Raw genomic sequence first — 22,963 nt, 5'->3', positions numbered from 1 at the left:
GTAGACCAGCACGCCGGGAGCCGGGGACACGCGGGCCTGAGACCGACCAGCACACCGCGGACCGGGGGACCGGGAACCTGGGACTCGAGGCCGACCAGCACGCCGGGGGCCGAGGACCCCCGAGGCTCGGCACTTGAGGTCGACCAGCACACCGCGGACCGGCGACTCCGCGCTCGAGGTCGACCAGCACACCGGGGACCGGGGGACCGCGGCCCCGGGGCTCGGCGCTCGAGGTCGACCAGCACGCTGGGGACCCGCGGACTCGAGGTCGACCAGCACGCGGTGGCACACCGCGGACCGGGGGACCGGGAACCTGGGACTCGAGGTCGACCAGCACACCGGGGGCCGGGAACCCGCGGACCCGAGGTCGACCAGCACGCCGGGGACCGGGGGACCGGGGGACCGGGGGACCGGGGGACCGGGGGACCGCGGCCCCGCGGCCCCGCGGCCCCGGGGCTCGGCGCTCGAGGTCGACCAGCACGCCGGGGGCCGAGGGCCCCGAGGCTCGGCGCCCGAGGTCGACCAGCACGCTGGGGACCCGCGGACTCGAGGTCGACCAGCACACCGCGGACCTGGGGACCTGGGACTCGGGGCCGACCAGCACGCCGGTGGCCGAGGACCCCGAGGCTCGAGGCTCGGCGCTCGAGGTCGAGGTCGACCAGCACACCGGGGACCGGGGCCCCGCGGACCGGCGACCCGGGACCCGGGACCCGGGACCCGGGACCCGGGACCCGGGACCCGGGACCCGGGACCCGGCGCTCGAAGTCGACCAGCACGCCGGGGGCCGGGGGCCGAGGGCCCCGAGGCTCGGCGCTCGAGGTCGACCAGCACGCCGGGGACCCGCGGCCTCGAGGTCGACCAGCACACCGCGGACCGGCGACTCCGCGCTCGAGGTCGACCAGCACACCGGGGACCGCGACCCCGCGGCCCCGGGACCCCGGGGCTCGGTGCTCGAGGTCGACCAGCACGCCGGGGACAGAGGACCCCGAGGCTCGGCGCTCGAGGTCGACCAGCACGCTGGGGACCCGCGGACTCGAGGTCGACCAGCACACCGCGGACCTGGGGACCTGGGACTCGGGGCCGACCAGCACGCCGGTGGCCGAGGACCCCGAGGCTCGAGGCTCGGCGCTCGAGGTCGAGGTCGACCAGCACACCGGGGACCGGGGCCCCGCGGACCGGCGACCCGGGACCCGGGACCCGGGACCCGGGACCCGGGACCCGGGACCCGGGACCCGGCGCTCGAAGTCGACCAGCACGCCGGGGGCCGGGGGCCGAGGGCCCCGAGGCTCGGCGCTCGAGGTCGACCAGCACGCCGGGGACCCGCGGCCTCGAGGTCGACCAGCACACCGCGGACCGGCGACTCCGCGCTCGAGGTCGACCAGCACACCGGGGACCGCGACCCCGCGGCCCCGGGACCCCGGGGCTCGGTGCTCGAGGTCGACCAGCACGCCGGGGACAGAGGACCCCGAGGCTCGGCGCTCGAGGTCGACCAGCACGCCGGGAGCCGGGGGACCCGGTGACCTGGGACTTGAAGTCGGCCGGCACGCTGGGATCTGCGGATCTGAGACCCGAGGTCGACCGGCACACCGCGGACCGGCGACCCGGCGCTCGAGATCGACCGGCACGCCGGGGGCCGGGGACACGATCACCTGAGCCCCGAGTCCCGACCCCTTAGCCCCGGGGCCGACCGGCACACCGGCGACCCGAACCCCGGTTGCCTGAGTGCCCGGGACTCGAGGAGACCCGAGTTCTACCAGCACGGCCAAGCCCCATGACCTGGGGATCCGTTGAGCTGGTCCCCGAGGTTGACCAGCACGCCGGACTTCGCCGCGGCCGTCTACCCCAAAGTTTAGGAAACCAGTGGATCGCTAGCGACTCTGGGCCCGGTGAGGTCGGCCACCCGAGTCCCCGGGTTCGATGACGAGCGTTGACCCGCTGCCCCCCCCCCCCCCCCCCCCCCCCCGTGCGACCGCCCTGGCCCACGCCTGTCCTTTCTTCCCGTGATTTTTTTTTTTTTTTTTTTCCTCCCACCTCCACTCCTGTCGCCGCTTCCCCTGATCGGATCGGCCCCGCCTTCGTTTGCATTACTATCCTTGACACCCGTTTCTTTCGTTGTAGCACTGGTGGGGGCTGCGTGACGGCGAGACGACGACCATCCACAAACGGTGTCTGGTGGCAGGAAGGAGGGTCTCGGTTAGGCGTCCATTCGATCCACAAAGCCCTCTTGGTGCGCCCTCCGTTCCATGTCCCCCTCCCCCCACCCCAGCCGGGAAACGCTACTGACCCAGGTGGCTGGGGACGAGGCTGTGCGCCGGCGAGGCAGGTGCTGCGTCCCGGCCGCTCTGCTGCGATCCGCCCGTAGTCGTCACACACGGACTCCCTCACTCCACCACCGTGGTGCCCGGACGCCCCCTGCCTGTTGGTCGCTTTTATACTACCCAAAGAGGTCGACGGGGTGGGCGGTGGGGCTTGAGGAAGCTGTCTGGGAGTACATGGATGGAAATAGGAACAGTTGTAGTTAGAAGGAATGGGAAGGGGTGGGGTGTGTGCGCGGGGGCGGGGGGGGGGGGGGTGTGGGTGGGTGTTTTCACGCGCGCAAGGGAGGGGCGGAGGGGCAGAGAATAGGATCTCAAGGTCATTTTGGAAATACCAACCTGTGTTATTCTCCAAGCACCTTCAACAGAAGTATTTGGTGTAAAAGACGACCACAGAGGGACAACTCAAAACACCACCCCTGCGGCTCAGGGGCCCCCAGACAGACAGGGAGGGTCAGGACCGGTAGGACAGCAGAAGTGCTCCCCCACCCCGACTTAGATTTGAGGCTCTGCCAGACTCAGGCGGTGCTAGTCGCCCACTCTCTTGCCGTCGAGAAGGAATTCCTGTTCTCCTGTGGGGTCATGTAGTTCGGGGAACTTCCCAAGCCGCTCAGCTCACAAGAACACCTACGCCCAGTGTCATGGACTCCCTCCCTCACACTCGCCATCCCCCTCTGAAGCCCAGAAGGGAAAGAACAAGAAAACATCGACTGCCTGCCTGCCCGCCCGCCCGCATTTACTATTCTAGGTGTTGCCTCACCTATTAACACTGGAAACACAACTCGCATGCCAAAATTCCCATCCTTGTAAAAGCGAACAGTTCAGGGGCACCTGGGTGCCTCACTCGGTAAGGTGTCCCAGTCTCGCCTCAGGTCATGATCTCGGGGTTCTTGAATTTCAGCCCCCACATCTGGCTCTGTGCTGACACCTTGGAGCCTGCTTGGTGATCCATTCTCTCCCTCCCTACCCCCTCTCTCTCCCACTCACTCAACTGGAATGAATGCATACGTAATAAGTAAACAAATGTATAGGTGTGTGTACACTTCAGCGGGCTATCTTAGGCTACTACTCACAAAGCTATGGGACCATCACTGTTCATTCCAAACTATTTCCATCACCTCAAAGAGAAAGAAACCCCACGCCCCCCTCTTCCTCACCCCCCCCCCAAGTACCTTAGACACTGACTCTTGGTAGCCCTGCAATGTTTCCAAACATTGGTGCTCCCCAACCTCTCCCCCCCCCCCCCCCCCCCCCCCCCCGGTCAAAGAACTCCCCTAATTCAGGCACTTCCGGGTTGTTCCAACACCTGGAACGGGGGGGGGGGGGGGAGAGGAGGGGAGACTGGTGTGTTGGGAGAGTGCGGGGGGGGGGGGGGGCGGCACGGGACACAGAAGCACTCTGCCCCCCCCCCTTCCCTTTGCCTCTCTTCCATCTGGGGTTTCCTGAGGTGTATCCTTTGACGCCATCACTCATCTATGAGAAATGAGAAAAAGAGGACCGAACGTGGCTAGATCGTTTTCGATAGCCCGATACGCATACCCACACGCACGCCGAAAGAAACGAAAATTACAATCCGCTGGAAGGTCAAACAACGGCAGAGTGGTGCAATGAATGACGCTACACTCACACGATACAAGAGAATGCAGCTGTTACAGATTATGTTGGCAGAGAGGTTTTGGTAGCACGGGAATCCGCTTGTGGTGTTCCGATACTTCATGACAAGCGGTGGGAAACCTTCTACGTAGGGTGAGCTCTCTTGTATCCGAAGACACCAAATCATCATTTCAAAGGCTACGGGTGGTGAAATCGCTCTGGCTTGCAACTTCTTACCCCCTATGTTGTTCTCCATGATTGCATTTCAGCTTCCTCCCTTATCCAAGCCAACGACCCTGCCTGGTTTTTATGTACGTATTTCTGTTTTTAAAGAGATAAGTACGACATTGGATCCTAAACGGAGGCAGAGCTTTGGCTACTGGTCTCAGAAACGATGATTGTCTTTATTTGTATGGATCCGCCTAACTTTTGCCTCTCACGCCTTTCCTCTCGCTGCAGAACATCTTAAGATGAAGGGAGCCCGCTCAGGTGGGACCACCGCTTGTGGAAAAAGTCATCGGGGCAAAATAGTGAAAGCAGCGTCGATAAAGAATAGGTTGCGGGTTAGACACATATTCTCGTTTGATCCCCACCCCCCATCGATCAATCACTTACTCCCCTTTGATACCATGTTTTGTTTATTCCTGTATTTGTGGATGGGTTTTCAAAGATTTTACTGTAAGCGCGCGCTACGCCCAGCGTGGGACTCGAACTCGCAACCCACGAGATACAGTGGCACGATCCACCACCTGAGCCCACAAGGTACCCTGATGCCACGTTTTCTTTCTTTGCCTCCCTGCCGGCCTGCCTCTCTGCCTGCCTCCCGGCCGGCCCGCCTGCCTCCCTCCCTCCCTCCCTCCCTGCCGGCCTGCCTCCCTCCCTGCTTGCCGGCCTGCCTGCCTGCCTGCTTGCCGGCCGGCCTGCCTGCCTGCCTGCCTGCCTGCCTGCCTGCCTGCCTGCCGGCCTCCCTCCCTGCTTGCCGGCCTGCCTGCCGGCCTGCCTGCCTGCCAGCCTGCCTCCCTCCCTGCTTGCCGGCCGGCCGGCCGGCCGGCCTGCCTGCCTGCCTGCCTGCCGGCCTGCCTCCCTCCCTCCCTCCCTGCCTGCCTGCCTGCCTGCCTGCCTGCCTGCCTGCCTGCCTCCCTCCCTCCCTCCCTGCTTGCCGGCCTCCCTGCCGGCCTGCCTGCCTGCCGGCCTGCCTCCCTCCCTGCTTGCCGGCCTGCCTGCCTGCCTGCCTGCCGGCCTGCCTGCCGGCCTGCCTGCCTGCCTGCCTGCCTGCCTGCCTGCCTGCCTGCCGGCCTGCCTCCCTCCCTCCCTGCCTGCCTGCCTGCCTGCCTGCCTGCCTGCCTGCCTGCCTCCCTCCCTCCCTGCCTGCCGGCCTGCCTCCCTCCCTCCCTGCTTGCCGGCCGGCCTGCCTGCCTGCCTGCCTGCCTGCCAGTCTGCTTGCCTCCCTGTCTCCCTGCCGTCCTGCCTCACCTCCCTCCCTGCCTCTACGTCCAACTGAAACATGAAGTCTGTGAGGTGGGAGCTGTAGCCATCCGGTTCTTCCTATATCCTGATCACAGACCATAGAACGATCTTTGCCATAGATTCGTGTTTTCAATAAATCATCTGTTCGATGGCTATCGATAAAGGAAATTGTCAACTTTTAACGGCTGTGGACCCTGCTCCTGGGCTCCCAGGGAAGCTAGGCTTTAACATTTACCAAGCTCCAAATGACCCTGCCAAACCCCAAAGCGTGTGCTCTGTTTCTGTCCTGAGCACACGTTGCATGTCCGCTTCATTTAAATAAACAACAACAACAAAAATGGATCAAAGGGGTGACTTGGCTGGCTGGCTCGCTCAGCTAGGTCAGGGGAGCGGGTGACTCTTCATTGCCGGGCTGTGAGTTTGGGCCTTATGTTGGGTGAGAAGAGGACATAAAAACAAAACCAATCCATCAGTCAGTCAGTCAGTCAGTTGCGAATTAAAAAGGAGCCTTCCAAACATACAGATGAGAAAATGGAAGAAAACCTCCCTGGATCCCCAAAGATTAAAGTCATACAGCTTTGCACATACTGAAAACAGAAAGTAAACCCTGTAAAAATTTTCTGCCGTGTCTTTCGTCATTATACCTCGTAACAACAACAACAACAACGACAACAACAACAACTCCTCCTCCTCCTCCTCCTCCTCCTCCTCCTCCTCCTCCTCTTCCTCCTTCATCCATTCTATTTAAGAATTCCCAACACTGACAACTCTTATAAAGACCATCCAAGCACGGGACACAGAACTGCATTAGACCACATTCTTATGGCTACCTGGCAGACATTAGAACTTCCGGCCTTCGTGGTGACACCCCGAGCTCACTGGTGAGCTCTGCTTCCGAGTGCTCCCGTGAAGCACACCACAAGCTCAGTCCGTGTTCACGGGACCACACTTAACAGATCGGGAACAGAACAGAACACACACCATACGGTGTTCACAGCAGCTGACGGAAGGGCAGGGGAAATACAAGTACCTCACACATCCAACTAACGGGGTTCTCTGAGAACAAAACTCTCTTTACGTCTTCCAACGTCTTCCAACGGGTGTGGCTGTCCTTTGGATGCAGAAAACATTCGCATGTCATTTGCTATCGTTGCTCTCGGCACGCTCTTGCACCGAGGTCAAGGGACTGAGAGATGCATCTCACCAGGTTAAAAAAATCTATCCATCGTGTGCCACCGCCACGGAGTCTCTGCACGCACTCTCTCCTTTTCTCACTCACACTAGCCTTTCGTACTTCGGCACCACTGTCGGTCGAACACGAGGATCAGAAAACACAAGGTTTCAGAACTTCTAACAGCCTTCTGGTTACATAGCACACCCTTGCATTCATAGCATTGATACGACTCCGCGAAATAAAGAGTAGCGGATACAAACGAGACACCCACCGTCAAAGTCACAGCCTGTATGGTGTGAAGACGAATTCAAGAGTGAGAAAGCACGTAGACGGAAATATTCCTTCCTATGGCAGAATATTTACAGCACTGCTTTCAATGAAGTGCTTCTCCCGTAAACATTTGAAATGAGATGAACGGCACAGATTCAATGAAGGCTTCATACTGTACTTGTGCATAGGAAGGGAGACAAGTGTCACAAACTAAAAACGAAAGCAAAAAGACCAAACACTGTGACACCATGATCTCCAAAAAGGAGGTTTTCCCGGGGGTGGGGAAATAATGTGGTGGGGTTCCAATTAAAACAAGGAAAAAAGAATGTACTTCTAATGAATGGTTTCCATAGTGAACACGCACAAAGAATTCACTTGACGAGTCCAGGGATACAATATTACAGGAGAAATCCTTTGATATCCATTGTAGCCTGTGTGTGTGTGTGTGTGTGTGTGTGTGTGTGTGTGTGTGAGAGAGAGAGAGAGAGAGAGAGAGAGAGAGAGAGAGAACGAGAACCAATCAGGCAAACAGCAGTTCGCTTTCAAACACCTGATATTTCAACACTTCATGTAACAAAACTTCTAAAATTCATTTAGCTTTGCCTCTCTTTCTGAAGAAAAATGTCAAAAATAGTGGTGAATATACCCCACGCTGAACGTACTGATTCTGAAAACTCTCAGTATGGATGGGTTTTATAATACACTTAACCATGGGTGGGGTGCCTGGGTGGCTCCGTCAGTTAAGTGTGTGACTGCGGCTCAGGTCATGATCTTACGGTTTGTGGGTTCGAGCCCTGCACCGGGCTCTGTGCGGACAGCCTGGAGCCTGCTTCGGATTCTGTCTCCCTCTCTCTCTGCTCCTTCTCCTTCCCGCTCTGTCTCTCTCGGTCTCTCAAAAATAAATAAATGTTTTAAAAAAAAGAAAGAAAGAAAGAAAGAAAGAAAGAAAGAAAGAAAGAAAGAAAGAAAGAAAGAAAGAAAATGAAAGAGAGAGAGAGAGAGAGAGAAGAGAGAAGAGAAGAAAAAAAGAAATACACTTACCATGTGTTTAGAAAAATTTGAATTCCTACCAGTCTATACCTACCCCGCTGTATAAATTCCCCAGCTGGAAGATTTAGAATCCGTGCTTGAGCCAAAGCCTGCAGGAAAACCGCTGCCTGACTCTGCATTTGATGGGGGTCCCCAACCGATGGCCGCACCTGATTTAGAACCACTATCGGAGTTCTTTCCAGAACCAGGGACCTGAGGAGGTTCCTCAACACATGACACATAGAAGTACCCTACGACCCAGCACTTTCATGACTAGGTACTTAGCCAAAGGATACAGGTCTGCTGTTTCCAAGGGGCACACGCACCCCAGTGTGCATAGCAGCACTATCGGCGGTAGGCAAAGTATGGAAAGGGGCCAAATGTCCATCGATGGATGAATGGATACAGAAGAGGTGGTATCCATCTACAACGGAGCAGTGCTCGGCCACCAGAGGGAATGAAGTCTTGCCATTTGCAAGTACCTGGATGGAACTGGAGGGTGTCATGCAAAGTGACATTCGTCCCTCAGAGAAACACATGTATCACAGGACCTCACCCGTGTGAGGACCTTCACTTCCCAAACAGAGGAACTCTGGGAAGGGAACCCGGGAAGGGAAGGGAAGAAGGGAAGAAGGGAAGAAGGGAAGGGAAGGAAAAATAACATACAAACAGGGAGGGGGACAAAAACGTAAGAGGCTCTTCCCTAAGGGGAACAAACAGAGGGCTCCTGGAGGGGGTTGTGCCAGGGCGGGGGCTGAAAGGGCGAGGGGTATGAAGGACTCTCCTCCTCAAACCACTGTTGCCCTATAGGCTAAGTACCTTGGGGGTACATTGAGAAAAATAAATTCAATGATAATATCAGAGAGGGCGAGGGTGAGGGCGAGGGCTACCTGATCATCTGCAAATGTAACAAAGGGAAAGTCCGGGAACCGTTTGGGAATGAAGCTGTCTACCGCTTCTCAGTCCTGGCAAAAGAACTGCTGCAGCTTATAGGCAGTCACGTCCCTCTGTAAGGCACCCGACAAACGCCTTCCTGCTTCTCAAAAGCTCATCTGGGCTTGGATGAGATTCAGGAAGTTTGCAGTCACACCATCGTTCCTTGATCGCGTGACTTTCACCTGGGTTTCCTATTACGTAAAAGGAACACAGCCAAAACCCTTTGAAGGACTAGTGTGAATATCTTTCCTGTCCTGAACCAGAAGAACCTCTCCAAAGCTCCCAAAATATTCTTTCAGATCCTGTTCGGTTGTTTTCCACGGGAGACCCAACACTCTTAAATCTGACGTACCCTGGATGGCTCTCTTCACTTTCACTGCTGAAGAAGCAGGCACCTGTCTCGTCCCTTTTTCTGTGGCTATCTTTGGGATAAGTTGACGACTATCCGCTACCGGATTTCCCCAGCCAGCATCAGGGATGCGCAGAATGTCTTTGACCAGCCGGACACCTCTCATACGCTGAGACGCTGGATTCCGGTAGTGCAGTCCACGTGCTGCCGACAAACTGGGCTGTCACTGTGGACAGCAGCACTGTCCCGTCGTCTTCCGATGGCATTTCGATGGGCTCGTCATTCTCATCTTTGGTCACCCGAGTACATTCAGACACCTGCTCTTATTTCTCCGCTAGGCCGCTGCTAGGAAGCCTGACAGGGAACCCGAAGCGGCGAGGGATCCAGGAGCAGCCCAGCTACCGCTTCGCTCCCACGAAATGGCCGCCTTGTAACTCTTTACGGAAGAGGAAAAAACACCACCGTGACCGCCACCATTTAATAACCTTGCTCTAAGTGTGGAGAAAGCAACCACCCATCCCCAAAAGGAAACTTCGGCAGGCTACACGTATAGGACATATGGAGCCTATACTTGCAAGTGCTTACTTACATGGGAACATGGAAAGGTCACCTGAGTCCCTGATGGCCCAGATGGGGTTCTTTGGAGGTGTCTGAATGAGTTTCCTTGTGTGCTCCCTTAGGGAAAGCTGGCCGTGAGACGACGCAGCCAGAAACTAGGAAGCCCTTTGGTTCCATCAGCGAAGCCCCGGCTTTTGGGGAGGAAGGGACGCTCACGGAGATATCCCGGGCCACATTTGGTTTGTGGGTTGCTGCAGCTTTTGGCTTCTTTGCACCAAATTGGCTGTGTTCTCATTGGAAATGGAAAACACCTGCACGATGGGATCCATCCACGGTAATGCTCTCGTGCGATTGGATTTGTTTTTATAAAAGGGGGAGATTTGACCATTGGGTCTTTCGCGTCCTCTCCACAAATAGGAGTGAAACAGAGGCTGATGTTGGTTTGCATCTTGTTTGTGGATCTATGGCCACAGGTGTTATCCATGTGAGATGTTTTCTCTACCTCTGGATGCTATTGCTCACACCAATTTGTAACCGAGCTCCGTTACTGTGTTTCAAGGCAAGCTCTTGTGAACATTGGGCATTCTAACACTCAGGAGGATCAGAACAAACCCAAATGTGTTTCACATTCACGTGAACGGGGTATGGGTGTGGGGTGTGTGTGTGTGTGTGTGTGTGTGTGTGTGTGTGAAATTCTCTACATTCAGAGTTTTATGTTACTCCATAAGAAAGTTGCCTCATGGGAAGGGACACAATTGATGGCCCAGAGAGAGGAGAGATAAAAATTGAACACACCTGCCCTCCCCGATACACCCACACCCACACACCCTTTCCCAATAGTCAGAAGAATGAGGAAGAGGAGGAAGAGGAGGAAGGCAGACAGATGCCAGTGACCCTAAACCCGCCCCTCCTCCTCCCCGAGCACAAGCGTCAAGATGGGTGCCCACCCCACGGCCTGCTCCTCCTTCACCTCTTCCACAGGGGGCTGAAAAGCAACCAGAGACAAAGCCACTTTTGCAGGAGGCAAAGACAGGAGACAGAGATGGAAGAAGAAGTAGGAGGTGGACGCGCGGACGCGGAGTTGGAGGCGCAAAAGAAAAAGATGAAAGAAACACAAAAAGGTGAGTCCAAAACTTTAAATCTGCCTGGGGCCTGGCCGGCGGCTCCCTGGCCGCCTCCCCCTCCCCCTGTTTCTGCATCAGTTGGTGTGGCTCCAGTGATCTCCTAGGCCATCCCCAGTGGTGGGGCCTCCCGTGTGAGCCTGATGGTGGGGAAACAGATCGTTTGACTTTTTAGTGGACACGGGTGTGACGTCTTGGGTACTAAGGGCCATGGAAGGGTGATTGCTTACTTAAAATGGACATATTTTCGGAGCCGTCGATATCAAATACAATGCAGATAGTTAGGTTTTATTCTTTGTGGTGGTGGTTGTAAAATGGCTTGAATTTGGTGCTCTCTGCATGACAAGCCTTTGGGGTGGGCAGCTCCGGTCATGGCCTTGCTTCCGTCCCAATACTGACCCTGTAATTGTGGTCCTCAAAATATACATCTCTGTGACCTTTACAAACAACATAACACGTTTTCTCCCTCGTTTTACAACAGGTATCAAAAACAAAATCAAAAAAACTTTACAAACACTTACGCCCTTCCTTGTTCCACTCAGACACGCACTCTAGGGTTCAGGCCCGAGGCAGGGGCCTAATCAGCTTTCATGTGACTTCAATTTATGACTTCACCGGTACCCGTTGCAGTTTGTCAGCAAAAAGTACTTCAAACGATGGTCGATTTTGTCTCTCGCATACAGTGTTCGTGGGTGAATGTTGACAGGAGATAGGTTAAATACACAAAAATGTTTACTCGTAAACCTTTAAATTTTTTCCTTGTACCATTTATTTTTGAGAGAGAGAGAGAGAGAGAGAGAGAGAGAGAGAATGAGAGAATGAGAGAATGAGAATGAATGTCAGCGAGGGAGGGGCAGAGACAGAGGGAGACACAGAATCCGAAGCAGGCTCCAGGCTCTGAGAGGTCAGCACAGAGCCCCACGCGGAGCTCGAACTCACGAGCTGTGAGATTGTGACCTGAGCCGAAGTCGGACGCTTAACCGACTGAGCCGCCCAGGAGTCCCTATTTGTAAACTTTTAAAATGGCTTCCCAAATCTTTCATGACCTGTAACTTCAAAGCTTTGCTAAGTTAAGTGGTAAATTAGGTTCAGTTCTTCAGACATCTGAGTCTTTTCCACAGAAGATAAAATACTAAATTGTGAATTACTAAACCTACGGCGTTTTCTTTTCTTTGTTTGTTTTTTTGTTTTTTGTTTTGCTGTGTGTGTGTGTGTGTGTGTGTGTGTGTGTGTGTGTGTGTGTTGGTCTTTGGCTTTATTCAGAAAAACAGTAAAGATACTTGGGTCTGTTAGTAAACATGTTTCATCGTTTGTTGTTTTTTTTTTTCCTTGAAGATTTGTTTTCCAGCCTATTTCTTTATTTTTAGGAGAGAGAGAGAGAGAGAGAGAGAGAGAGAGAGAGAGAGAAAGACACACACACACACACACACACACACACACACACACACACACAGAATGAGTCGGTGGGAGGGGCAGAGGATCCGAAGCGGGCTCTGTGCTGACAGCACAGACAGCCCAATGCATGGCTCAAACTCACGAACCGAACCGTGGGATCATGACCTGAGCCGAAGTTGGATGCTTAACTGACAAAGCCACCCAGGCGCCCGTTTCATGACTTGCTAAAAATTGTACAGTAAAAGAAAAAAGAAACAAAACCAAACACCACAACGTGTTTCTGAAAATGATGAGATACATTCGTACATTTGACAGTGTAAAGAAATCTGGTGTGTGGGGGGCCTGGGTGGCTCAGTCGGTTAAGCGTCTGATTTCACCTACGGTCATGGTTCATGGATTTGAGCCCTGAGCTGGGTTCTGCACTGACAGTGCAGAGCTCCCCCTCTCCCCCTCTCCCCCTCTCCCCCTCTCCCCCTCTCCCCCTCTCCCCCTCTCCCCCTCTCCCTTTCCTCCCAGCTCTCAAAATAAAGGAATTAACTTAAGAGGAAAAAAAGAACTCCATAAAAAAAAATAAATAAAAAGAAGGCAGGCAGGCGGAAAAGAAGAGAGAAAAAACACAAAATACTATATGGTCAATCGCTATTCTTGCTGTGCTTATGTCAATACTGAAGCCATGTCTGTTAACACTGGACTTATTTTACAAACAAATAAGTTTTCATTGGGCTATCTTTGACAGGAATGGAGGGGTCTCGATAGAAAAAGATTGTATTTCAATAGCTCTTTTGTGGATGTTAACTTCTAGTTCTGGTTAATTAATTTTCTTTGACTGTTTGTTGTTTGCCTTTAAAACTGGGCTGGATCCTGAATCCTGGTTTCCTCGAATATCTGACTATGACTCTTCAAACTCAGGCTTCCAATCCTCTCCCATCCTCTTATCTTACCATCCTGAAGAACTCAAATGGCCCTTTTCCCTGAAGCCCTGCAAAGGAAAGCTGGACAACTGGAGATAAACTTCAGAGAAATTGCCACAGTTGTAGACAATCTGTGTGCCTGTTGCTCTATGGGCCATTCAGAACGAGACATTTGCTGCTGTTGTGTTTTTGTTGTTTTTAAAGTAGGCTTCACCACGCCCAGTGTGGAGCCCAACTGGGGCCTTGAGCTCACGACCCTGGGATTGAGACCTGAGTGGAGATCCAGACTTGAATACTGAACCTGAACCCACTGAGCCACTCAGAATCCCCCAAAATGAGACATTTGAACTACATGCCAGAAAAATCGGTCAGATTGCCCCCTGCCTGCTCCCACTCCAGCTGAGGATGCTTCGAGCCTGGCATCTAGACACCTTCTCACTGACCGCACTTGGGACTTAGACACTGGGTTTATAAGTTGTTCCACCCATTAACCCGTGGTGTTCTTTTCTTTCTGTAGAAGTACCTCTTATTAGTTATCTGATTGCTTGCTGAACGAGGAGGCAGAGTCAAAGCTAGTTCACAAACACTTGCTGCAACTGTATTAGCTCCTCTTTAGAAATAAGAACCCATATTTTATTTGTATTTTTATAAGTTTCTTAATATTTATTTTTGAGAGGGGGTGGGGGGAGAGAGACCCATAATCTGTAGCTGGCTCCAGGCTCTGAGCTGTCTGCACAGAGTCGGATGCGGGGCTCGAAATCACGAACGGCGAGATCCTGACCGGAGCCAGAGTCCAATGCTTAACCCACGGAGCCACCCAGGTGCCCCAGCAACAAAAGCCCACATAAACAGGGGCACCTGGATGGCTCAGTCGGTAGAGCGTGTAGCTCTCGATCTTGGGGTTGTAAGTTCGAGCCCAACGTTGGGTGTAAAGGTTACTTAATAAGATTTAAAAAAAAAAACATACAAATAAAATCAGACAGCAATTCACTTGGGTACAGTAAGAGGCCCTTGACCACCACAACCTTCCCCCCCGTGCCCTCCCCCCACAAGGTGGTTATAACATTGGGTTTGACTATACTGTTACTATTCCTTAGAATACACTTGGGGAGAAATCTCAGGATATGATGCAGTACCAAACTATGCAGAAAAATACCCAAGATCTCAGATAGGAATTATCTCTGATTCCCCCCCCCCTCCCCACCCCCAATTAGCACAAGGGAGCAAAAGTTGTGACCTGCACCCTGTCAAATCCTTCCCTTCCAAAGCCCCTGCCACACCCTAATTCGGCTTGAAATAGTTTCAGAAGGTGGACCTCCATCCCTGTTCCATAGAAGTGGAATGAGGGATTGACAATGGAAACTTATAAAGGGGAAGAAAACTTAACACCTCTGACTCCATGTTGCTTCGATTCCCTTCACAACTTCTGTGTAGCCCTGCACCTAGGCCTGTGACAGGTGAGATTTACAGAAACTGTTCTCACCGGGGGAGATAAACGGATAGCCCTAGCCCGAGCCATCACCCATCATCGTCCCCGTTCCTTACCATTGGGAAATGATCCAAACTCCAGAGGCTGGGGGTGAGTGTGGGGGGCGGGGAGTGGGGAGTGGGCAATTGAAACTGTGCCACGGAGGGTTAAGGAGTCTGACGCTCGCTCTCTCTCGCAGAGAACCTAAATCTTGTTCTTCAGGGAACTATTTGCCCCTAATCAGCTATTGTGTCTTTTCAGGTCCCACAAACAAACTCTAGCTGTCTCTGAAGAAGCCTGGACTCAAGGTCCACCGATATGCTTGCAGCCTATAAGCCAGCACAGCCCTGAGAGAAAGAGCCTAAGTCCCCATCCAGGTTATACCAGCTCTCGGGGCATACCCACAGCCCCTTCTCCGTGTCCTAAGGTAACCTCCTGACATCAGGGACTAAATTTTGCCTCCTTCTCATGTTAAGTCTCCGCCCCTAAGCAAACCTGGGAATATGCATGACAGGTATGTTTCCTCAATGTGGGTGCTCCATCTTTCCTCATCAATAATCACAGATGTGCCTTCCCTTTTATCAACAGGTATGTAAAGGATTCTTGGGATTTCATTCTTTTGTCAATTCAAGTGTATTCCAATGTTGCACTGGCTCCTTCAAATTGTCCTTGTTGAAAGTGTGTTGCTGTCCCTGTCTCTCTGTTAAAAATGCTTTGCCAAATACAAAGGCAGGCCATCTGAGCCAAGCACATGAACTATGTCTGCTGGTCAATGGAACTTACAGAGAACATACGTCACTTTTGAGTTTCCCACCATTTATGTTACAATAAGTTCACCCCAACGAGGAACCCTAGGTGGTTCAAAGACATATATGTGTGTTTACACACACACACACACACACTCAGTCTCATACCTAGCAAGGAGGGACACACCCAGGGCAGACAAGACAGTCACCTGGCACTGAGGGACATAAAAACATCAGGTTGATCGTCCGTGATTTCTGAGGAAAGATTATCGATCAAGACGGGGAAATGATAAAGGAAATTCTAAACTTTTTATGTTGGTGCTCTCCCAGGGAAGCTATACATTTAATATTTACCGAGGTCAAAGGGACTCCAGAAAACCTCAAAGCATGAGCTCTTTTTCTGTCCTGAGCACAGATTTAATGTCTGGTTTGTTAAAAAAAAAAAAAAAATTTTTTTTTTTTCTTAAACATAACTAACTAAAAAAGGGGGCTTCCAAAGGCGGCTTATAAAGATAAGGGAAACAAAAGAAAACAATACAAAAACCTTCCTGGTCGCCATAAGATTGAAGTCATACAGCCTTGCACATACTAAAAACAGAAGATAAAGTCTGTAACTTTCTGGAATGTGTTCTTTCTCCTCATGATGATTCCTAACATCTGCGGCCAACCCCCCCCCCCCCCCCCGCCCCCGTGCCCTGTTTTTCCTTTTTTTTTTTTTTGGTAAGCTGTATGTATGCCCAATGTGAGGCCTTCCCCAGATGACTGACTGCTTTGTGAAGATTGCGTATCCCCGTCAGCCCTCCTAACTTGGGCTCCAATGAAACTCTTTTCCTTCCTCTTTAAAATTGTTTTTAAAAAGGCTCGTTCATTTTGCATCGACATAGGGTAAATGCTATAAAAGGTACGCAAGACATAGTGAGGGGACAAACTGGGAAAGGTGGACAGCGTTTAAAAGATGCTTTTAAATGCTACACTTCTTCCTGCCTTTCCTTCACAGGTAGGACAGCACCTACACCTACTGTCGTTGGCAATGGTCATCGGCCTGGAGAGGAAGAAACCATTCCATAGTTTTCCACACGGCGGATGAGAAGGCCCTCTCGGACCAAATCCAGGAACTCCCTTACTGTGAGCCAAGGACCGGTGTTTTGTCGTTTTCCTTTCAGTTGTGGTTAGAAGTAGACATCACCTACAATTGAGATTTTTCACCATATATAAGCGTAGAGTTCAGTGGTATTAGGTGCAACATTCACATCCTCCTCGTTGCGTTCTCTCTTTCCATTCCATTTGTTGTAGTGTTTTAAGATTTATGTTTTTGATGTTTATTTATTGGTTTATGGGGGAGGTATGGGGGGGTAGGGAGGGAACCCCAAGCAGGCTCTGCACTGTCCGTGTGAGAACCCAATGCAGGGCTTGGTCTCACGAACCCTGAGATATGACGTGAGTCAAAATCTAGCAAGCGTGGGATGCTTCACCCACTGAGCCACCCAAGCACCCCACCGATTCCATTTGTTTTAAAGACATAAACGTTGCAAACTTTTTTTTTTTTTTTCAACTTTTATTTATTTTTGAGATAGAGAAAGAGCATGAATGGGGGAGGGTCAGAGAGAGGGAGACACAGATTCTGAAGCAGGCTCCAGGCTCTGAGCTGTCAGCACAGAGCTCGACATGGGGCTTGAACTCACGGACCGTGAGATCATGACCTGAGCCCAAGTCGGACACTTATCCGACCGAGCCACCCAGGCGCCCCACAACCTTTTTTTTTTTTTTTTTTTTAAGTTTGTTCATCCATTCCTTCATTCCTTCATTCATTTTTCACATTCTCTTCACTCGATGTGGGACTTGAAGTCACAACCCTGACAGAGATCAAGAGTCCAAGAGTCGCATGCTCTTCTGAGTGAGCCAGCCAGGAGCCCCTTCCATTCCATGTTTTGAAACAACCCCAGGATCCTGACTCAGACTCCCAATTTGACTGATGAGAGCCCCGCCCACGCCCTCTAGGCCATCTGTGGGGCTGTTTCATGTGTGTCCATCTTTCTTCCTCCTTTTAGTGGCACGTCAAAGGTTGCATGTGAAACAGCCAGTGCCTGTGGAATGAAACTGTACTCAGTTTCCCTTTGGAAGCAGGTGGGAGAGGGAGGAGAGGTCAATGGCTAATCAATAGAGTGTTAGTGTTGCTTTACAGGAGTGTGCCCGCTGGGACCATCGCCCGGGGTCACAATTGTCCCCTGTCAGGCCTCCCCCACCCTCTATCCCTTATTGCCCCATGCCTGTGTTTGGCCTCTGAACCCTAAGACACCACCATCACGTGTTTCATGCCACCCTCTGACTCTGACTCGGCAGGCCACGCCACGCCACACCATGCCGCTCGCTCGCATCGCATCGCTCGCTCGCTCAACTCCCTACCCTTCCACGTACCTGCACCCCCACCCCTGGAAGGCATTATAGTAAGATTTCATCCTCCACATCCATGATTCTCAAATGGTTTATTGAGGTTTCCTGGGTTAGGAAAAGGAGGGGACTCTCTTTGCTCCAGAGAAGGCAAGTTCTTCAGACATCATCTTCTCCCCTCCCCCCTTTCTCTCCCCCACCCCTTCTTTCTTTCCCTCCCCCCCTTCCCTCCCCCCCCCCTTTCCTCCCTTTCCTCCCTTTCCTCCCTTTCCTCCCAGTAGTTCAGAAACTGCAGCCTAAGGGTTGGGGGAGTTGAAGAAAGCCATTCAATGCAGAGAAGCCCCAGGCTCAGACTTTAACAGAAAGCTTTCTGCATTTGAACAAAGGGGTTGAATGAGGCCCATTGGAATGAATCGCCCTGAACCTCCCTTCCACTGCCACTCCCATCCCCGCCCCCCACCCCTCCCCCACCCTCACCCCCACTCCCACCCCCACGAGTCCTCCAGTGGTTTGGGGAACTGAAGGCTGCGGGTGGGCAGGGGGTGGGGGCGCATGCATCCTAAGCGGCAAAGTAGGCCCCTGGTCCACAGGAAAAATACAAACTCTATGTACCGAAATCTGTTGCGTCTGTATACGCCGATAATGACACCGCAGAAAGACAAATTAGAAAAGAAAAGAAAAAACAAACCCCAAACAACCCAATCCCGCTTACAATTGTACCAAACATGATAATAAAGAACACGAAAAGAAATAAAGGAACAAAGACACATCCGGCCACGAGCGAGCGGGTCTCCCTGTACGTCAGCTACTTTAGAGAGTCCCTCTCCTAGAGGCCCCTTCAGCTCAACAGCGGGCTGCACAGGTGTCCCTGTCTCTAGCCCGATTCATCTTGGTGCGAGCACCCTAAGTGGCCAAGGAGGCCCCCGGTCCACGGGAAAAATCATGCCTGGGTACAGCGGAGTTGTGTATCCCGGGCAAAGCGGTCAAGGGGTTGGCGAGATGTGTGTGGAGGAGAGGAGGTATCTGTTCCGGGGCCGCCCTCCCGGGTACCGCTCTGGCTGAGAAGAGGGCAGTGGGGCGCGGCCTGGACCCGGACGACAGTTGCTGCCTGCTGCTGGGCTGAGGGCTGAGGGTAGTGGGGCAATGCCCACGCTGGCTCCTGCGACGCAGTTCGTCCTGGGCACCTTCTGTGGTTTCTGTCGAGGTGCCGGTTGCCGTGATGACCGAGGCTAAACTCCCCTCTCCGCCTGGTTGTTCAGACGCCCGATCCTCCCGTGTTCTCGGTACGTGGACTGACCCGCACCCTCCCATCCCACCAGACCCCTTGTGCCAATATTTCCTGTTTCAGAGTTCTTTCGCCTTGTCCGGAAAGTAAACAAACCACACTCACAGATATCGACCCCTCGAAAGAACAAAGAGACGTCCAGGCACGAGCGAGCGGGTCGCCCTGTGCCTCGGTGTACTTTAGAGACTCGGTCTCTTACAGACACCTGAAGCTCAACGATGGGCTGCGGCGTCCCTCCCTCTCTCTGGCCCAGTTCCATCCCGGGACGAGTCCCACAGTCTCTTTGCGCGACGACACCACCGCTCGCTCACGTGAGCCGGAGGCAACGTGCTAATGGACCGGAGGGTGGCACTGTAGATTCAAAGTGACCTACGCACCAAAGCGTCCGTCAACGTGGTGTCCGGAAACCTTGGACGTTGCCGTGCCCTGGATGAAATCGTCGCTCTGGAGACTCGGGCACGTGTCGCCCGTCTTCTCTACGTTCTTCCTACCTTTAGTCTCCCTGTGTGTGTTTGCCCGACATCTTGCCTGATGGTTCACGGAGGAATGAGACACCCATCCGGCAAGAGCTGATGCTCTGCTCACCACGGCACGTGACTGACGGAAAAGAATACGCACGGGCCCGCACTCATCTTACCCTTCGTTCTCCACCGTGCCAGAAAAACGTGTGGCCTGCCTTCCTCCTGTCCAAAGCCAAACTGGAAAGGAAGACTTAGATGTAAAGGAAACATTAGAGAAGCTTTCAAAAAGCAGCAGCAAGCAAGCAAGCAAAGTAAACCACCCACCCCTACCCTCCTGCCCAGCAGGTGCAAGAAGCATGCACGGAGCACTCTCCTCCTTTTCTCCCTGGAAGGGCCCCCCCCCCCCCCCCCCCGTCTTTCCTATGCCACCAGGGGAGTGACATTCTTATCCTCAAGGACAGGGGGAGAAGTGGAGAGAATTCTAGAGGAGAACAGATCTTGGTTGGTTGGTTGGTTTTAAAATCCTCATCATCCTTTAGCCTCCCCACGTAGTTCAGTTAGTCGTCCACCGTCGCTTCTCCTTGTTCAACCCAATATACAAGCGTTTAGGTTTGGCCACTTCTCAGGGTCTTGGTTTCCTCAGGAGGGGCTCTACCTGTCACGTGAAACTTGTAGGAAATCAATTTGTTGGCTCCTTGTACGGTTAACCTGTCTCGTGTCAGTGTCACCCTCAGGGTCACCTGCAAACCCTAAGAGGGTGGAGGCATAGGGTGTGTCTCGGTGACACCTTCCTTTTCCCTGCGGGGGCCCACCCCCCCCCCCACCCCCCCCACCCCCCCTTTGGACTGTAGGGTCCTCTGGGAACCGGGACTTTTTTTTTTTTAATTTTTTTTTTTTTTTTAACGTTTATTTATTTTTGAGACAGAGAGAGACAGAGCATGAATGGGGGAGGGTCAGAGAGAGGGAGACACAGACTTGAAACAGGCTCCGGGCTCTGAGCTGTCAGCACAGGGGCCCGATGCGGGGCTCGAACTCACGGACCGCGAGATCGTGACCTGAGCCGAAGTCGGCGCTCAACCGACTGAGCCACCCAGGCGCCCCATGGGACATTTTTTAGTGAGTGGCTATTAACTCCTTCCGTTCTCCATCCCCCCCCCCCCCCCCCCCCCCCCCGCCGCCACCGCCGCCCGTAGTGGTGTTTATTGAGGACAGTAATGGTGAAAGCCATATTCTTGTCGCTTGCCACGCGGTGCACTTGCACCCATGTTCCCCGTACCTGTTTGTGGTCTTTGGACTTCGTCGTGGCCCCGTGCGGCGAAGGACTTTGCTTAAGCTTTATCCGTGGTCGTTTGTTTATCCATCACCCCCTTTCTGTCCCCCCCCCCCCCCCGCAGCTTGGTTTGTTATGTTTCCGAGAGAGACGCTCCCCCGCTTGACCCAATAGAATAAAAACGGCTCGTCCGTCCGTTGTTGTTCTGGGAGTACTCTCTCGCGTGGTTTCGGTTTGACCGTCCGTCTCTCCCTCCCTCCCTCCCTCCCTTCCTGCCCGCCGAAATGTGTCTAAGTCCTCCCGGGAGCGCGGGCGCGCCGCCTGGGCCGCTCTGGGCCGCCCGTGCCCGGCCTGCCCGGTGTGTGCGGGGAATTTTCCGCGCACGTCCGCCTCGGCCGGCCGGGGAGTCGAGTGGCCGGTCTGCCCCCCCCCCCCCCCCCCCCCCCGCCTTTTCAGCGGCAGCCGCCCCGATGCATTTTTCTTTCTTTTTTTTTTTTTTTAAATTTTTTTTAACGTTTATTTATTTTTGAGACAGAGAGAGACAGAGCATGAACAGGGGAGGGTCACAGAGAGGGGGACACAGAATCTGAAACAGGCTCCAGGCTCTGAGCTGTCAGCAAAGAGCCCGACGCGGGGCTCGAACCCACGCACCGCGAGATCATGACCTGAGCTGAAGTCGGCCGCTCAACCGACTGAGCCACCCAGGCGCCCCCCGATGCATTTTTCGAGTGTCCCTTGGGCTGCCGGGGTCGCGCCGTGCCGGCCGGCCGGGAGCTCCCGAGGCGGACGCCCTCCGCCGGCCTGGGACCGAGAGGCGGCATCCGGAGTGGGCCGGGACGAGATCGGGCGGCCGGGCCGCCGGCTGTGCGCCCTCTCGGCCCCGAGATCGCGAGCTGTCCCCGCTGACGTTTCGGTCGGTTGTCGGGCGCCACCTGGCGGCCGCTTTTATATAGCGTTTCCCCTCCGGAGCGTCGGCGACGTCGGCAAGGGATGCGATTCGGCCGCGGTCCCCGGGGCGGAGTTCCAGAAGGCCGGCGACGTTGGCGTGATCGTCCCGCTGTCGTCGGGGCGCCGGCGGCTGGTGCACTTGCCGGAGATTGAACCTCCGGGTATATGGGGGAGTAGCGGCGGCGCTCCCTGGGAGCGAGCCGGGGTGGGGGGCTGCCCGGACGGGTCGACCAGCACCCGCCGGTGCTTTCCTCCCCTCCCACCGCCCCCCCGACCGCGGGGACCGTCCGGGGCCGCCACCCGGAGACTGTGGCCCCGTGGGTCGCTTGTCGGTCCTTCCCTGCCAGGCGTCTTTTGTCTTCCCTCCCGCTTCGCGGTCGGGCCGGGCCGGGCCGGGCCGGGCCGGTGAGGACCGTCCTGAGCCTTGAGGGGAAGCCCGCGGAGGGCGCGATGGGCCCGGGCGGGGGCACGCGTGGTGCTCCCGGTCGTTGGACCCGATTTTCTCCCCAGATTTTCCGAGGCCCGCTGCGGAGTTGGGGACCGGGCCGCGAGGGGAAGCCCGTATAGGGCGCCAACGCCGGCGCGCCCGCGATCCCCGTTGAGGTCCTGTCGTCGGGGGCGCCTCCGCGCAATTCAGACCCCCCCCCAAAACAGTCCCAGCCGGGGGTCGGGGACTGGCATGGGGCCGGTCTTGCGAGGTCCGGGGAGGCTTCCGCAGGCGACAGCGCGGAGTGTTTTATTTTTCTAAGTCCCGACCCGGAGACGACCCGTGGACGGGCGAACGTGTAACGGGGCAGGGCCTACCCGGCCATCCTCCCCCCCCATCCCGCGATTCCCCGGTCGGTCGGTCGGTCGGTCGGTCGGTCCCGGGGTCGACCAGATGGCCCCCGGGGACTTCCGGGGGGGGTGGGGTTGCTTGGCGGTGATGGGAAGATGCTTGGGGCCCGTGGCCGGGCCAGGGTCCCAGAAGGTCCCAGTGACCTGTGGCTCGGCCCCGCCTGCCAACGCGGTTATTTTTGTCTCCTGAAAGAGGTACTTTTTGCTGCCAGGTAGGTGCTGACACGTTCTGATGTGGCGGTTGTCATCCTGTAAGAGAGACTTGGGCCTCGTCGCCGCTGGCTGGCGTGGCTCCGGGCTTGGCGGTGACGCCGAGCCGAGCCCGACTCCGCCCTTTGCCCGCCTGCTTGCTCGAGCCGTCTGCCTGGGCCTGCGCGCCGGCTCTCGTGCATCCAGGTGTGGTTCAGGCTGTGGCGCCACCTCCGGTCTCTGGCACCCGAGG

General features: G+C 54.7%; 1 pseudogene; it reads right to left on the bottom strand.

The window, feature by feature from the left end:
- Positions 1–8,579: 8,579 nt before the first annotated feature.
- Positions 8,580–10,020, bottom strand: LOC128774834 (TAR DNA-binding protein 43-like; annotated as a pseudogene).
- Between the last annotated feature and the right edge of the window lie 12,943 nt (positions 10,021–22,963).

This window comes from Panthera pardus, unplaced genomic scaffold (genome assembly GCF_024362965.1).
Source record: "Panthera pardus isolate Hobbes unplaced genomic scaffold, ASM2436296v1 HiC_scaffold_43, whole genome shotgun sequence".
NCBI classification, from domain to species: domain Eukaryota; kingdom Metazoa; phylum Chordata; class Mammalia; order Carnivora; family Felidae; genus Panthera; species Panthera pardus.
This window is presented reverse-complemented; position numbering and strand designations above follow the sequence as displayed.